The sequence below is a fragment of the Chiloscyllium plagiosum genome, unplaced genomic scaffold (genome assembly GCF_037043375.1).
Source record: "Chiloscyllium plagiosum isolate Xiang-an unplaced genomic scaffold, Cpla_swu_hap1 HiC_scaffold_25, whole genome shotgun sequence".
Classification (NCBI taxonomy): Eukaryota; Metazoa; Chordata; class Chondrichthyes; order Orectolobiformes; family Hemiscylliidae; genus Chiloscyllium; species Chiloscyllium plagiosum.
In genome coordinates this window covers 14377503-14393467 of record NW_028270163.1, presented here as the reverse complement: position 1 = coordinate 14393467, position 15965 = coordinate 14377503, and the positions used below count along the sequence as shown (strand labels likewise).

The window sequence follows — 15965 nt, the reverse complement described above, 5'->3', positions numbered from 1 at the left end:
TAACAGCCTGACGTGTCCCTGTTTGTAAATTGTTTTGTGATAGTGCCTGCTTGAACAGTTGTTTTGAAATCTGATGATCGATATGCTTTCCACACCGGATATTAACATTTCATTTTCCGCTAGGGGGCACGTTGCAACACAAAAATGTGGAGAAATCCTCAAAAAAAAGTGTAAGCGGGAAATTGTTAAGACTTTAATTTTGTTATTATTTTAATGTAACGCCATTTTATGCTGGGTGAAGTTGGGTTCTCAAATCACTAATCCTCTAATTTAGGTATCAGCTGAATGAACACAAATTAGAACGAAAACTCTGCTTTTAGGCAGAGTTAAGGCAGTCTATCGGATTTGGTCTCCTCTGCTAAAGTGAGTCACGATATTGATCTTTCAAAGGAATCTTAAAAAAAAGCAACAGTTTGCACTACCCTCCAAAAAGATACAGTAATGATTTTCGAGTTCTGGATGTGAGTGCATTTACACTAGAACGTTTTGGTTTGATGGTGTGAGATACATATATTACTAAATAGATTTCTAAATGTCAAAGTGTCTGAAACGTATCAGTCCAAGACTTGTTATGATCACTATCAGAACTTTATTGCGGTTGGCAACATTTATGGATGTTCCATTAAATGACCCCTCAACCCCAATTAAACTGTCTTTGTTGATCTGCAATGCTGCTACAGCAGTATTTAATGAGTTTTTCTTAAAATCACAACTTTTTTTATTTCTCTCTCATAGATAGCCAGGTCATTAATTATCGGAGACTCGATGACAATCCGAAAGGATTGGTAAAGCCAAGCTGCACTGTCAGGCTGATTAATGCCCAAGCTCGGTGCAGTAATAATGTTGGCAATTATACCTCGCTTGCTGTCGTTCCAAAACCACGTTATGCAGGTTTTAACTAACTGTATCCAGCTGATAATTATATAGTGATTTTGACACTGCCTAAACTGGCTAACAGTTTCAGTGATGTGCAGGGCAGCTTAATTTAGTTTCTTACAGAGATTATGCTTATTTGATGCATAATTTCACACATAGTAAAACAACTTGTATGCCTCTTTTCTTTGAGGACTTGTGCTCATATCTGTGCTGATCTGCTTTGAGATAACACATTACGTACTACAGCAAGGCACAGCAAGTAGGGCTAGAAATCTCTGTTACTGAAGAAAGTGAGTTTGAAGATAGGAAGGGCTTTTAACAAGGTTGGGTAATGGAAAATCTTAATCCCACTATCTTCTTATCTTTCCCTGAATCAAGTTATAAGTAGAAGGACCCTCTGGACAAACTTGGTGTCGTACCACTATTTCAGGCACATAATTGGCCAATTGACTACCATCTTAAGAGCCTCACCCTTTCCCCTCTAGGATTGTGGATTTGTCGCCAGGTTCTGTTCACAATAGCTGCTACCCTGCAGGGGCTGGACAGGGTGGTATCCCTTGATCAAAGGCAAGTGGTACCTAATCAAGGGGATGGCCAGGGGCTTGCCTGCTGGGAGCTAAGACTCAGCCTTTGCTTCCAACACCTGCCAATCCTTCTAACTCTGACCAGTCCCAACACAGCCTGAGATACCTCCACCCATCCCCCACCCATCCCCCACCCCATCAGTTATCTTTGTCTTGGCTATGGGTTCGTTATGATTCTGGGACTTAAAATGGCCAGTGGCCACACCCTTCTCCATGGCACTGTGGAGTACAAGTGCTGCTGGCCTCTGATTGACCAGCAGCCCTTGCTCAGTGGGATTTTCAACTCAGATGTCTTGTTTCTAGAGTAACGCCTGTCTTTGGCCTCAACACTCCCCAATTGTCCTGTGGTTTGGTGCAACTATGCTGCAAGAGGTAACTTACAGACCTCTAGCCAGCTCTCCAACCTCAAGATACAAGGTAGTGAAGAAGCCTTTGGTACACTTGTTGTTACTGGTCAGTGCGTTGAGTATAGAAGTTGGGATGTCGTGCTGTGGCTGTACAGGGCATTGGTTCAGTCACAGTTGGAATGCTGTATTCAATTCTTGTTTCCCTGCTGTAGGAAAGTTGTTGTTGTTAAATTTGACAGGGTACAGAAAATAGTTACAAGGATGTTGCCAGGGTGAGAGGGTTTGAGCTATAGGGGGAGGCTGAATAGACTGGGGCTATTTTCCTGGGAGTATCAGAGGCTGAGGGTGAATCTTATAGAGGTTTCTAAAATCATAAGAAGATGAATAGCCAAGGTCTTTTTCCCAGAGTAAAGGAGACCAAAACTAGACGGCATAAGTTTAAGGTGAGAATGGAAAGATTTAAAAGTGGCCTATGAGTGTCGTTTTCACACAGCAGGTGGTCTGTTTATGGAATGAGCTGCCAGAGGAAGTGGGTACAATTACAACATTTAAAAGACATTTCAATGAGTACATCATTAGGAGTCCTGATGAAGGAGTAGTGCTCCAAAAGCTTGTAATTTTAAATAAACCTGTTGGATTATAGCCTGGTGTAGTGTGACTTTAGACTTTGTCCATCCCAGTCCCAACACCAGCATCTCCATGTCGTGGCTATCCTAGGAGCTGATAATTGATTGTTCACATTGGAGTCTTTTTGTATGCCATAGCTTTCTCAAAGTTCACATCAAGTGTGTAATATTTGAAAAGTGTGCAAAGACGTCAATGTGATTTGCCAGGTTGGACTGATTTTTCTATTGTTCAATGATTAGTACAATGATACACCTCCAGCTTACATTTTAGAGTAGTTTTCTCAGAGGGTCAGAATATATGCTGTATAGCTTGGAAAATACCAGTTTCCAGTCCATTTAATTTATTACAATCTTTCACAACATTCATTTCAAACTCATTTAGATATTCACTGTGAATGTTTCAAATGCAGTGATCTTTGTCACCGAATAACTGGGAAAAAGTGTTCTTTTTACACTGATGACATGTTGTTGTTGGGAGAAAGAATAGAATACAGTACATGGAGATGGGGCGCAGAAAAAGCAAAAGATAAAAGGGGATAGGTAAACAAAGATATAGCTGATGATAAGCCAAGAGAGAGAGAAAAAAATACTTGATTGAATGCTAAAAGGAAGTGTGAACAGTTGAAAATGGATTGGCTGTGCAGGGAGCAACCCATTCAACACAAGACCGAGGGGTCTTGAGGTGGGGGTTGGGGAATGGGTGACTTAAATGGAGGAGTGTGATCACATTCTGTAAATTGTTAAATCCAGTGTTCAGTTCTGAAGGCTATAAGGTGCCTAGGTGGAAGATGAGGTGTTTTTCCCTCTCTCCAATTAGTTCACTAATCCTTTTCTGCTGTGGACTTTGCATAGACTTTTTTTGTCATCAGTTTCATTTTAATTGTTTATGTTTCTTTTTTGGGCCACAGAGTCAGTATAGCACAGAGGGACACCGTTCAGTCCATTGAATCTATTTTCATAGAATCAGACAATGCAAAAGAGACAAAAACAGAAGTTGCTAGAAAAGCTCAGCAGGTCTGGCAGCATCTGTGAGGAGAGATCAGGGTTAACGTTTTGGGTCCAGTGACTGTTCCTCAGAACTCGGTGTAAAAGACACCCTTCAACTTATCAAGTCCATACTGCCAAAAGTTACTACTACACTAGTCCCACTTTTCTGGACTAGGCCCATAGCCTTGATTCTCCAGAGAACAATTCAATCAATCCTATTCTCCCACTGTATTCCCTTGGCACTGCAACTTTGTTTCATTCAAATTCCCAGCCAATTTCCTTTTGGAATTATTGGTCATCCCTGCTTCCAATACCCTTAGAGCCACGGAGTTCCAGACCATTCCCTTTTGCCTCCTATAATGTTTTATTTCTCAATCATCCTTGTATTCTTGCCTAAAGCCTTAAATTTATTTCCATAGCTAAAAGAAACATTTCCTTTATTACTTTATCCAAACCTGTCATAATCTTCTAGGTCTCATTCAAATCTCCCCTAGACACTTTTGCTCCGAAGAGAACAATTCCATCTGAAGACATAAGATATAGGAGCAGAGTTAGGCCATTCAGCCCATCAATTCTGCTCCAACCTAAAAGCTAACATTACTTACAGTATGGAAATAGGCCCTTCGGCCCAACAAGTCCACACCGACCCGCCGAAGCGCAACCCACCCAGACCCGTTCCCCTACATTTACCCCTTCACCTAACATTATGGGCAATTTTAGAATGGCCAATTCACCTAACCTGTACATGTTTGGACTGTGGGAGGAAATCAGAGCACCCAGAGGAAACCCACGCAGACACAGGGAGAATGTGCAAACTCCACACAGTCAGTTGCCTGAGGCGGGAATTGAACCCGGGTCTCTGGCGCTGTGAGGCAGCAGTGCTAACCATTGTGCCAATTTGGTAAATACTCTCATACCTCCAAAATTATGGAGGCTAGAACTGGACTGTAACTGCAGTCTAACCAGAGCTTTAGGAAGGTTCAACTATGCATCCTTACTTTTGAACTTGATACCTCTATTCATTTATGAAGTTCAAGACGCAGTGTGCTTTGCTAACCACTCTTTCAATTGTCTTGCCATCTTCAAAGATATATTCACAAACACCCCCAGGCCCTTCTGTCCCTGCACACTCTTTAGATTTTTGCCATTCAGTTTATACTGTCGTTCCTATCCTCTCTGCCAAGTTGCACTTCCTCCCACTTGCCTATATAAAATTCCATCTGCCACTTATTTGTCCAATCTGCTGGCCTATCTGTGTCCCATTGCAGTTAAATCATCCTCACTGTCATGCCTCCAAGTTTGCATATAATCAGCAAGTTTTTAAATTTTACTCAGTATTCCAATATTCAAATCATTATTGATGTTTCCAAATTATTTGTAGAAGGTGAATCAACCTTTTTGGGATGGTGGGGTTGGGGGTTTGGACTAAATAGTTCAGATACATCACAATATATCTACAAGTTCTTCTGAACCACATTTGCTGGTAGTGATTGCTTAATGTGAAAAATATATGTAAATTGGTACTTATTTGTGAGCATCTACAATACAGCTTTACATATGACAGTGTGAAGCCTTAAATAAGAAGACATCAATTTGGCCATTAAGGCTTTCTTCAGGTTATGTACAATGCACACAGCAATAGAATCTGCTTTAGCCATACAATACAAAAAATATAAATACTCTGTAAGCTCCAAGGAAATTAGACTAAATTTCAGATATTCATTTTACTTTCAGATCTACTATTTAGTTCTGGATTAGTGTCTTCTAGATATTGCTCCCCCCTCAGGATTTACAAGGACGTTGCCAGGGTTGGCTGTAGGCCAAATAGGCTGATGTGTGGATGCTGAGGGTTTACCTTACAGAGGTTTATAAAATCATGAGGGACATGGTTAGGGTGAATTGCCAAGGTCTTTTTCCCAAGGTAGGGAAGTCCAAAACTAGAGGACAGAGAGTGAGAATGCAAAAATATAAAAGGGATCTAAGGGGCAATTCTTTTCACACAGAAGGTGGTACGTGTATGGAATGAGCTGCTAGAGGAAGTGGTGGAGGCTAGTACAATTACAACATTCATGGATAGTACGTGAATAGGAAGAGTTTAGTGGGAAATGGGATTAGATTAACAAATGAGATTAGATTAATTTAGGATATCTGACGAACGAGTTGGACGGTAGGGTCTGTTTCCATGTTGTACAACTCTATGATTTTATAAATCCTGCAACATAGAAAATTCAACTAATTATATTAGTTGGCAAATACTTAACATGTTCCACTGGATTCCTTGACGACTGTTTTAGCAGAATGTTATGTGTTTATTTGTTACTCCCTTTAGTTCTGTGACAGTTCAGTCATTTCATATCACATACATTACATAACAGCTTTAATACAACTGGGTGAATGCCTTATGTGCACAAGAAGTGTAAAATTGGATTCACAACCTTAAAATCCCTCATCAACACCTTCTCTGATGTCTGGAAAAGATTTGTGCAGACTCGCCTCTGTGTTCATTACCTGTTAATTCAGGAACCCACAGCTAAACACTAGAAGGCCGACCAATCTAAATTGGATCAATAGTTGAAGTCAACGTAAAACTAATCCCATCCACATTTAAAAGGGAGTTTGTCCCTTCTCGCAGAATACCTGCTCCAGCATTTTGTTTATTGATAGAGTGAAGCAAATGAGCAACATTTTGCACACATCCATTTTTTTCCTGTTTAAAGTCAGGTACTTAAGCTTCACTAAAACTGTGTTTGCTTATTTTAAATATGTGCATCATTTTTCATTGCCTGAATCTCACTTGTGCTTTGCTGTCTTAGATGGAGTGAAAAGCATTTCTTCAGAGCATTTTCTCCTCAGAAAGAAACCTTTCCAGTCACCATTATTAATCACAGATGAATCAGTGTTGAAATATTGCTAAGCATCATTAGTTTTCTGATTCACTTCAAACTGTAATTTATTATTCAGCATTAGAAAAGCAACACTGGAGAAAACAAGAAAGCACACATGACAGCTATATGTCCTGCCTGATAAAAGTATGGTAGTTGAAAAGTGTATGTCCGTTTTCTGCCTGTCATTGTTATTTGAGAGACAAGCAAATGCAGACCCTCACATTATCAACACAGCTTATTCTATTTTGAGCTATCAAATACTCTGCTGTAATGGTCATGTAATTCACCCAACTAACAGTACACCTGCATAGAAATCATGCACAATTTATTAATTGCCCAGATGTGGGTGTGCCGAATTGTCTTTTCTGCTAATGTAGATGGCAATTGTAAAATACTACTACTATCTATTTTTAGATTTTTTTCTGTTATTCGGTAGGTCAGAAATGCTAACTATATACAGGCAAAAGATATAAGAAACCTTTAGGGCATCAGTAGCCACCTTGATCATTAATTGAGCAACTAAGTGATGTAAATGAAAGGCTCACAGTTTTGATTGCAGGTTGGTTAGCTGATTTCTGCTGGCCTAACTGCATCAAAGGTGCTGAAGTAAAAATGATCTAGGGTGTGCTCATTCATTAAGACATGCAGTGAATTTCTGCTGCAAAGTACATGTGATTGTTAGTCAATGCAAGGGCTAGATTTTGCTGTGGTGAGCTCCACATGAGAACTGTTTGGTAATATCACGGTGGCTCAGTGGTTAGCACTGCTGCCTCACAGCACCAGGGACTCGGTTTGATTCCAGCCTCAGGTGATTGTATGTATGGAGTTTGCACATTCTCCCTGTGTTCTCATGGGTTTCCTCCCTTTGCTCCGGTTTCCTCCCACAGTCCAAAAGATGTGCAGGTCAGGGGAATTGACCATGCTAAATTGCCCATAGTGTTAGGTGCATTAGTCAGGGGTAAATGTAGGGAAATGAATCTGGGTGGGTTACTCTCCGAAGGGTTGGTGTAGCTTGTTGGGCCGAAGGCCCTGTATCCAAGCTGTAGGGAATCTGATCTAATCTAATCATCTTAATTTACGAGACTCCCTTTGTGAGATATTGGGTGATGTCCTTTTTCCATTGTTTCATCCATTGCCAAGTATTATGAGGATAGGAGAATGGAAGGAAATAAAAACAGGTTTTTAATAAAAGACAATGTGGAGAACGCATCCACTTTTGTAAATAACCTGGTCAAGGTGAAGCCTAATAAAAGGCCTTGTTGGTTTTATTCATTCATTCCTAGTATTTGATGAGTACCTAACTATTTTACAACCTGAGCCATTGTGGGGGAAGAATTGTCCTGATCATCACACACAATAATATCATGAACACAAATTCTTTCAGATCACATTTATGGTGCAAATGAACACTAGGCTATTCCTCCAATGATCTGTCTATTTCCTTGATAATTCTCCTTAAAATTCTACTATGCCTCGTCAACAAATTGCAGTTTTTGAGATTGTTGAGTATGTCACTGTTCTGATGTCTGCTAAAAATGTTGCAGATGGGTTATTAGATTAGATTAGATTACATTACAGTATGGAAACAGGCCCTTCGGCCCAACAAGTCCACACCGACCCGCCGAAGCTCAACCCACCCATACCCCTACATTTACCTCTATACCTAACACTACGGGCAATTTAGCATGGCCAATTCACCTGACCTGCACATCTTTGGACTGTGGGAGGAAACCAGAGCACCTGGAGGAAACCCACGCAGACAACGTGCAAACTCCACACAGTCAGTCGCCTGAGGCGGGAATTGAACCCAGGTCTCTGGCGCTGCGAGGCAGCAGTGCTAACCACTGTGCCACCCAAATATAGTTCTCAAGGATTGGTAGGGGTAGGAAAGATAGATTAAAATTTCGATTGGATGTTTATTCATTCATAGGCTGTGAGCAATGCTGGCTGGCCCAGCATTTACTGCCCATCCCTAATTGCCCAGAGGGCAGTTAAGAGTCAGCCACGTTGCAGTGGGTCAAGAGTCATGTAGACCAGACTAGGTAAAGGAAGCAAATTTCATTTCTTAAAAGGCATTGATGAACCCAGATTGGTCTTTCTGTCAATCATCAATGGTTTCACAGTTATCATAATTCCAGATTTTTATTGAATTATTTCCACTATCTGCCACGGTGGGATTTGAACCTGTGTCCCAAGATTTATAGGCTAGCAATAATACCATGAGGCCATCACTTCCTCTTAAGAACTGTGCTACCAGCATTGAACGATAGCATGACATACATTGTAATCACTAACACTTATTGATATCGTGGTATCTCCATTTGTCTTTACTCACAATGGACCATTGCCACTTTAAGCTGATAGACTCTGCTCTTGGTCATTGGATTATTAGGTTGACTGAAAAGTTACAATTGTGGGTAAAGGAGACAACAGACTTTAGGAGATGCTTTTCTGAGCTTAGGGCAAAAGTACATGGGTTCAGTTTCCTCTGCCGAGTAATATTTTTGAAAGATAGATAATTCTGAGGATGTGCGAAAGTAATACTATGGATAACATGGAGTTCCTTTTTATGTACAGAAATGAAATGCAGCTGAGAAAAATAAGAAAATTTTGATTACATTTGGTACTCTGTGTGTTCATATGCTGTAAAATAAATTAGCATAATGATTTGAATCTGAACTTGCGTGGCAAATATTTGAGAAGAAGTACACATCTGAAAGGCATAAATACCCTGTGCAGGTTACATCTGAAGATTACATAATCTTGTAAGTAAGTTGACAGTAGTATGAGTTAATTTGCTTCTAAGTAAAACAGTCAGATAGAAAAAGGGAGACATTGTTAACATGAAATACCAGAATGTACCTGTTACAAACCTGAGTTTGTGATGTTTGGTCAAATCTTCTTTCTCTCATTTGAAAATACAGATTTAGAGTCATTGAGTTGTACTGCACGGAAACAGACCTTTCGGTCCAAAACATCCATGCCAACTAGATATCCTAAACTGACCTCGTCCTATTTGTCTGCATTTGGCCCATATCCCTCTAAACCCCTCCTATTCATACACCCATCCAAATGCCTTTTAAATGTTGTAATTGTACCAGTCTCAACCACTTCCTCTGGCAGCTCATTCCATACACGCCCCACCCTCTGTGTGAAAACGTTGCCCCTTAGGTTCCTTTTAAATCTTTCCCCTCTCACCTTAAACCTATGCACTTTAGTTTTGGACTCCTTTACCCTTGGAAAAGACCTTGGGTATTCACCTTATCTGTGGCCCTCATGATTTTATAAACCTCTATAAAGTCACCCCTCAGCCTCCGACACTTCAGGGAAAAAAGTCCCAGCATATCCAGCCTCTCCTCATAGCTCAAACTCTCCAGTCCTGGCAATTCAGAATTTTTTTTCTGTACATTTCAGTGATATTTTATTGTTTCCCATCCTTTCTAATGTCATTAAAGCTGTTGGCAATCTTTACATGATTCTCCAAATGAAAGAAAGTCTCAGCCCACAGAATTTCTTTTGTATTCATTTCCAGTAAACTCATGTTTTTTTTAATGCAATAAATCTAGACATCAAAACATTACCGAATTCTGACCTCAAGAAATAAGCAATTAGTAGTTAGTTCAGAGGATTTATATTATTGCAAATGTGTAATTATTTACTTTCAAACACAATTCTAGCCATTTTGTTAATTAATCAATTATCAGTAACATTGCTTAGAATAGAAAAAAGATCGCTGTAGCAGTCAATAGCCTCAGTACATGAAGGCTGTTTATTTTAACACTTTAATATTATTTAATCTTACTTCTGTTCAATTAGTAGATTTCTGCATGCAATACTCCAAACAATGCCTAATTTTAACTTTGAGTGATAGTGTAAAATATTAAATATTAAACTTATTATGCATTGCACAACCCATTTCCAGTTGCACTGAACTAGTATATAATGGATGGTCAATTCATTTTGCTCTCTTTCCATTATTTCCCTCAGTTAAAATTACAACTCGTGCTTTAATAAATCACTATATATATAAAAAACTGAACCATCACAAGTTAGACTTAAAACAAAAGAAAACAAATACAGCAGTGTAATATTCTGAGTAGCTGTTAACTCTACAATCTGTTCAATGCAGGTTTATTATCCAGTCTCCATTCTGAATCATTTTCTGTTGTCCAGGCCCGACTGACTAGCAATGTTTCCCATCAAGTCAGTCTAAAGAATGTCAGGATGAAGCACAGGAATTCAGGCACAGAACAAGCAGAGATTAAACGTTTTGAAAATAACCTAAGTAGGGAAGTAAAATACTTCATCCAGGAACATGTGTGACAAGATTAAACTCTCAGAGAATCCTGACTCTCATTCCTAATAGGTAACACATTTCCGATTCCAGTCCTTCACGAAGATATAAAATACCCAGAGGTTCAAATTTGCATAATACCTAATCATCACAGCCTGACAAAGATTATTCTAGATCTGACAGTAATGAAGATTAATAGGCTGGCTTTGAAACTCCTTGGTACTGCTTTAAGGTAAGGAGCTTTTGATAGCACTTTGCATTTTATAGGGCTGCTCAATAAGTAAGTAACAATTAGGATCATTGTGTCCTCAGGCATTGCCTGCAGTAACACCTCCTGCTGCGGTGCTCTAAATTAACTTCCACATTCATAACTATTAATGGTGTCTGCTTTACAATGTAAAACTCACTAAATCCTGCTCTGTTATTGAAATGTTCTCTCCACATCATGTATTTGTGTATGGGAGTCGAAGCGTCAGTTGGCATTTTAATCTTCTAGCCTTTTGTGCACAGTACAACTAAAGAAAGCCTTGTAACTTCAAGATATCACAAAGTGTTTTTACAGGTCATTAAATACTTTTGAAGTTGTCACTGTGATAATGCCAAAAACATAACCAGGACATTGATTATCAGATAATCTGTTTCAGCAATATTGTTTGAAGGATAAATGATGGTCAGGACACCTTTACATTAATAGCATGGAACTGTTTAAATTTACTCAATAAGACTGGAGAGAATTACAATAAGCCTCATTCAGCTATTACTTTAGTCTAATTTGAATGAGATTTGAACCTAAGACCTTGGAATCAGAGGTAAGTGCTACGAACTGAGCCACAGCTGATCACTGCCATTGTGTAAAGGATTGACTTTTAGCCTGTTGAAATGTTTTGAAGCAAATATTTATTTATGTCATATTGAACTGTTGCGATTGGGAGCAGTTTCTAGTAATGATGAAATTCTTGGCCTCATTTGTGTTCTGTATAATGGTAGCCTCATTGAAGCAACTTTGACCATTGCATTAAGTTTTCATTGTGTGAGTGTTCAGTCTGCCAAAGGTAACAAAAATGTGGCAGCATCTGGCATTTATTTTGGTGTGTGTCAGGCACAGTGGGATAACAAACACCCCAAACAGAATATGGCAATTCTGGATCGCGTACCCTAATGTAGCAAGAGAAGAGTTCACAGATTCAGGATTATTCTGAGTAAACTTTGGACACAGGCCGAAAGGTTTTCGTCAACGTGTTTGACCAATGACTGAAAGCGTTGCCAGGAAGATTTGAAGTTATGATAGGATTCAGTTAAATACATGCTGATGAGGATCATGTTGTGCATTCTGGATGGATGAGATCACCTAGGTAAGACCTTACTCATCCAACTCTATGTTGTCCTATGTTGTGCAATGCCACTCAGTTTGCAGCATTCATATTAGTGTTGAGACTGCCTTCAGAAATAACACCTTAAGAGAAATTTAACTTGTAACATTCTCCTGTGGATTTTGATGCAATTATTCAGGGATCCAGATACAAAAAAAATCCTGTTGGTGCTCTTTGCAAATTCTGCAAACTTACTTTCATTTGTTGTGTTAAAACTGCATTTTGTTGTGTCACAAACACAGCTGAAAACCAGCAAAATGAAAGTTTAAATACATTTGAAAATGGTCATCCCATACAAATCGACAATTATCATTGTTTTTTTTTCAGAGTATTTGAGATTTGCTTAAACTTCTTTCTCACACTCATCCCTGACCCAACAAATTTGGCAATCAGAATTTTCCAGCCCTGGATTAAAGGCATGAAATGCAGTAGATTGCCAAGAATTACATGACTATTGGGCTTGAACTTGAAAATAATTTCAAAACTTCCCACATAAAAATTCACATACTTTTTGTACTCTGCATAGTGACAACAGAATGTCTGGGCATGTGCAGAAGAATGTCATCCCTTTCCATACATACAGAACATTAGGATAAAGTGGAAAAAATTTGCATCAATTTGATTTTAATTGTGAAGGTCATAGTTGGAAAGTTCTACAGATATTCAATTCATTGTATAAATCCAGCATTGTGAATGCTTGTCAAAACTTTGCATTACAGGTGCACAATCCTTTATCCGAAATCCTTGGGGCCAGTTCACATTTCGGAATAAATGACATTTTCACAGTGAAATAAAAAAATACCTAACAGCAGACACAAGTGTGAATAGTGTGAGTGTTGAGACCCAAATGATGCCTGGCAGTGCTGGGCTACTCCACCACATCACATCTGAGTTAGGTCACCTGTTCCAACGCCAAAATGACAATCCACAAAAAAACATTTTGGATTTCAGAGCTTTTCGAATTTCAGAATTTTGGATAAAGGATGGTTGACTTGTACTTGCACACTCAAAGACACTGAGGGCTTTCATTGTTTAGTAGTAGAGTCTGAAAATGTAAGTAAAGCTCTATAATCCAATAAGCTTTGTATATTTAGTCTTGCTTTCTGTAATTTTAATTCTTATTAAAGATAGGTGAAATCTTACTGCCTCAGTCCCTGAAGAAATGACTGCATCCCTTTCACATTTGGAGCCAATAGCTTGAAGTTTAGACTTTGGCATTGCCCTTTTCCAGAGAAAATTGATTAACAGTCTGCCTCAGGGCTTCCTGACCATTTAGGGGAGGGGGGAGGACAGTGCACCATATGTTAAATGAAATAAAGGGACCATGCTTCAGAAAAACTCACCAATATTTGGAACTTTCAGTCTGCAGAACCCCCAGGCAAGGAGGGTGGACCTGGACAGGCAAAAGCATACAGGAACATTTGAATGGCTTCCTGAGTGCTGCTGCTGACCACTTGGGAGAAATAGGGAGAAAGGTGTCTTAGGCACAGGCACAAAGTAGACACTCTTAGATTAGAACCCATATAGTAGTTGATGCTTAATTACACTGACTGCGATGGAACTGAAATGGCACTGAATGTAACAATGGCGGATACAATGCAACTCATTTTGTTCTCAAAGATATTCTTTCATTCCCTTCCATGACCCAAGTACTGTCCGATTTCCCCTCCCATTGTATCATTTTATAGATAGTTGTGGAATATGTAAGCACGGTGATCCCATAGAGTTCAAAACCAGATAAGATAACTGCTCAAACTGGGGTCCGTGAACCATCAAAATATTTCTCAGGTGATCCAAAATATCCCTGAGCAGTTTGTAAATGAGTGATAGCTAGAGGAAAGCTGAAGGAGTGACGTCGTGTTCCCTGCATGTGATACACAGAGTTAATAGATTGCCTCACCTTGGAGGGGAATGTGCATGGAGGAGTGCTTAGAATGACAGAACCATCAGAGTTTAGATTAGATTAGATTAGATTAGATTACAGTGTAGAAACAGGCCCTTCGGCCCAACAAGTCCACACCGACCCGCCGAAGCGAAACCCACCCATACCCCTACATTTACCCCTTACCTAACACTACAGGCAATTTAGTATGGCCAATTCACCTGACCCTGCACATCTTTGTGATGTGGGAGGAAACCGGAGCACCCGGAGGAAACCCACGCAGACACAGGGAGAACGTGCAAACTCCACACAGTCAGTCGCCTGAGGCGGGAATTGAACCCAGGTCTCTGGCGCTGTGAGGCAACAGTGCTAACCACTGTGCCACCGTGCCACCCACATTACCGAGACTGATATTGGATGCTAGATGAGTTCAGCCACGTTCAAGAGAAGATAATGTTTTCAAACATTTCAGTAAATTAACTGCACAGAGGCTGGTATTCTGTCACCAAGTCACCCTTTATTTACATGGACTCTGACCAGCCAGCTGAGAGCCAGTCCTTTAGAGTGAGGAGACACTGACACTCCTGTTTATATCTGTCAGTTAACACCACCAATCAGTGATCTCATACTCAATAAAATCCACCTGGCTGACTAATTGTTACAAACTACTAATTAAACTCAAAGAAAAGGCACCAAAATCCAGGTTTCAAGATATTATCATTTTTAGACATTATTATCATTGATTTGGAGATGCTCCATGATTACTAATCCAATTGAAGAAAGGCTTATTAGCCAAACCATTGAGAGCCACTTAACGAGGGAGATAAAAGGACATTGCTCACACTGATAGTTCCACTTTATCTCTCTCCAAAAGTGAGTAAGGATAGATCACATGAAATAGAGGGAGAACTAGCCATTTGAACACAGAACTGGTTGAAGGTAGAAGACATAATGTGGTAGTAGAGGGATGCTTTTCAGACTGGAGGCCTGTGACCAGTGGAGTGCCACAAGGATTGGTGCTGGGTCACTGCTTTTCATACAAATTTATATAAATGATTTGGATGTGAACGTAGGAGGCATAGTTAGTAAGTTTGCAGATGTCACCAAAATTGGAGGTGTAACGGACAGTGAAGAAGATACAGAGTACAACAGGATCTTGATCAGATGGACCAATGGGCTAAGGAGTGACAGCTGGAGTTTTAGATAAATGTGAGGTGCTGCATTTTTGAAAGGCAAATGAGGGCTTAACTGATACACTTAATGATAAGGTTCTGGGAGTATTGCTGAACAAAGAGACCTTGAGTGCAGGTTCATAATTCCTTGAAAGTGGAATCTCAGATGGATATGATCGTGAAGAAGGCATTTAGTTTGCTTTCCTTTATTGGTCAGAACATTGAGTATAGGAATTGGGAGGTCATGTTGTGGCTGTGCAGAACATTGGTTAGGCCACTTTGGAATATTGCAGTTCTGGTCTCCCTTCTATAGGAAGGATGTTGTGAAACTTTGAAAGGGTTCAGAAAAGATTTACAAGGATGTTGCCATGTTGGAGGGTTTGAACTGTAGGGAGAGACTGAATAGGCTGGGCTGTTTTCCCTGGAGTAATGGAGGCTGAGGGTGACCTTATAGAGGTTTATAAAATCATGAGGGGCCGAGTTAAGGTAAATAGACAAGGTCTTCTCTCTGGGGTGGGAGAGTCCAAAACCAGAGGGCATAAGTTTAGGGTGAGAGGGGAAAGATATAAAAGGGACCTAAGGAGCAACTTTTTCATGCAGAGGCTGGTGCGTATATGGAATGAGCTGCTAGAGGAAGAGGTAGAGGCCAGTAAAGTTTCAACGTTTAAAAGTCATCTGGATGGGTACATTAATAGGAAGGGTTTAGAGAGATATAGGCCAAGTGATGGCAAATGGGACTAGATTAATTGAGGATATCTGGTTGACCTGGATGAGTTGGATGAAAATGTCTCTTTCCGTGCTGTACGTCTCCATAACTCTATGACTCATTGTTCACAAATGTTCCTGTTGACATGATGATAGCTCTTCATATTATGAAAATCGGTTTAGATGCTCCAAATTCAGTTCCTATGTAGTACCAATTAACAGTTCAAAACTGACCAC

At 39.8% G+C, this 15965-nt stretch overlaps 1 protein-coding gene and 1 long non-coding RNA gene across 2 annotated transcripts in view; one reads left to right on the top strand and one right to left on the bottom strand.

Moving 5' to 3' along the window:
• gas7b (growth arrest-specific 7b) overlaps positions 1 to 15965 on the top strand; it is a 456796-nt gene that overhangs the window by 936 nt on the left and 439895 nt on the right. The window lies entirely within an intron of this gene.
• The window catches only part of LOC148145278 (uncharacterized), a 33146-nt gene that overhangs the window by 15393 nt on the left and 1788 nt on the right, over positions 1 to 15965 (bottom strand). The gene's annotated exons all lie outside the window — the stretch shown is intronic.